Here is a 2779-nt window from a genome sequence, read left to right as displayed (position 1 = left end):
ATATCAATGTTACAGCGTCCACGGTACCTGAAGTGGCCAACCATCCAACCGGAAGAGATGTCCATTGCAGTGGAGTTGGCAAAGAAGCGTAATGCAGCTACATTGGCAGTCAGGTTTGAGTAAAATAATGTGGACAACATCATCAACCAAGGTATGTATTATTTTGCTCACCTTTTTTGTATAAGATTTGTTTGTACTATTTGGCCCATCATTGTTGTTGTTTTTAAAAAAATCATCCTGAAGGAATGTTTTCACTAAGTATGTCACTTTATATCTCATAGCCTTATGATGTATTTATTAAAATATATGGATTTCATTTTTTAAATTTCTTACTAAATCAATTACTTTATTAAACATATCAATGATTCTTCGAATTAATGGTTCTTTTTTTCCAAATACACCAAAATTGAAAAGCATTTTCTGTTGGTTTTTGAAATCTTAAAGTGAGAATGCTAAAAGGTACCAGCATTTTTCCCAAGATTTCTTTAACCGAACCCAAGTAGCAGAAAATGTTTTTTTCATTTTCGTGTATGTCAAAATATATTATTTTTAAATAAAATGATTCACATTGGAGGGGCTTCATTTGTACAACTGGTAGGAAAGGCTCATGAAATGAGAGTGCAAAACAATATTAAACTGATTAAATTCATATGAATATATTTGTTTAATGAACATAATTTAATTGATTTGGAATGATAATTGTTTCAACTACTTAATTCACATGTTTAACAATTGTTTTTTTTAATTTCTTGAAATAAGTTACTGTATCAGTTTTTCCTATTAATATCAATGTTACAGCGTCCACGGTACCTGAAGTGGCCAACCATCCAACTGGAAGAGATGCCCTTTGCAGTGGAGTTGGCGAGGAGGCGCAATGCGGCTACATTGTCAGGTTTGAGTAAAATAATGTGGACAACATCATCAACCAAGGTATGTATTATTTTGCTCACTTTTTTTGTATATGTTTTTGATTGCACTATTTGGCCCAGCTTTGTTGTTGTTGTTTTTAAAAATTCAACTTAAAGAATGTTGATATAAGTAGGTCACTTTATATTTCATAGCCTTATGATAAATTAATTAAAGTATATGGATTACATTTTTGAAGGTTTTTATTAAATCAATTACTTTATTAAACATATCAATGATTCTTCGAATTAATGATTCTTTTTTTTTCCAAATACACCAAAATTGGAAAGGCATTTTCTGTTGGTTTTTGAAATCTTACAGTGAGAATGCTAAAAGGCACCAGCATTTTCCCCAAGATTTCTTAAACCGGACCCAAGTAGCAGAAAATGTTTATTTCATTTTGGTCTATGTCAAATTATAATATTTTTAAATAAAATGTTTCACATTGGAGGGGCTTCATTTGTATAAGTCTAAACGTGGTCAATAATTAAACTGGTAGGAAAGGCTCATGAAGTGAGAGTGCAAAACAATATTAAACTGATTTAAATCAGATGATTATATTTGTTTAATGAACATAATTTAATTGATTTTGAATGATATATGTTTTTTAACTACTTAATTCACATGTTTAACAAATGTTTATTTAATTTCTTGAAATAAGTTACTGTATCAGTTTTTCATATAAATATCAATGTTACAGCGTTCACGGTACCTGAAGTGGCCAACCATCCAACTGGAAGAGATGCCCTTTGCAGTGGAGTTGGCGAAGAGGCGCTATGCGGCTACATTGGCAGTCAGGTTTGAGTAAGCTAATGTGGACAACATCATCAACAAAGATATGTATTATTTTGCTCACTTTTTTGTATAAGTCTTTGTTTGCACTATTTAGCCCAGCTTTGTTGTTGTTTGTAAAATTCATCTTGAAAGAATGTTTTCACTTAGTAGGTCACTTTATATTTCATAGCTTTATGATGAATAATTAAAATATATGGATCACATTTTTGAAGGTTCTTATTAAATCTATTACTTTATTAAACCTATCAATGATTCTTCGAATAAATGATTCTTTTTTTCCAAATACACCATAATTTAAAAGGCATTTTCTGTTGGTTTTTGAAATCTTACAGTGAGAATGCTAAAAGGCACCAGCATTTTTCCCAAGATTTCTTTAACCGAACCCAGGTAGCAGAAAATATTTATTTCATTTTGGTGTATGTCAAATTATAATATTTTTTTGTAAAATGTTTCACATTGGAGGGACTTCATTTGTATAAGTCTAATATAGGTTAATAATTAAACTGGTAAGAAAGGCTCGTGAAATAGAAGTGCAAAACAATATTAAACTGATTTAATTCATATGAATATATTTGTTTAATAAACATAATTTAATTGATTTCGAATGATATTTGTTTTTTAACTACTTAATTTACATCTTTTATAATTGTTTATTTAATTTCTTGAAATAAGTTACTGTATCAGTATTTCATATAAATATCAATGTTACAGCGTCCACGGTACCTGAAGTGGCCAGCCATCCAACCGGAAGAGATGCCATTGCAGTGGAGTTGGAGAAGAGGCGCAATGCGGCTACATTGGCAGTCAGGTTTGAGTTAGCTAATGTGGACAACATCATCAACAAAGATATGTATTATTTTGCTCACTTATTTGTATAAGTCTTTGTTTGCACTATTTAGCCCAGCTTTGTTGTTGTTTGTAAAATTCATCTTGAAAGAATATTGTAATAAGTAGGTCACTTTATATTTCATAGCCTTATGATGAATTAATTTAAATATATGGATTACATTTTTGAAGGTTTTTATTAAATCAATTACTTTATTAAACATATCAATGATTCTTCGAATTAATGATTCTT

This window comes from Mya arenaria, chromosome 3 (assembly GCF_026914265.1).
Source record: "Mya arenaria isolate MELC-2E11 chromosome 3, ASM2691426v1".
Taxonomy (NCBI): Eukaryota; Metazoa; Mollusca; class Bivalvia; order Myida; family Myidae; genus Mya; species Mya arenaria.
The sequence above is the reverse complement of the archived record's forward strand: the minus strand, read 5'-3'. Positions refer to the sequence as shown.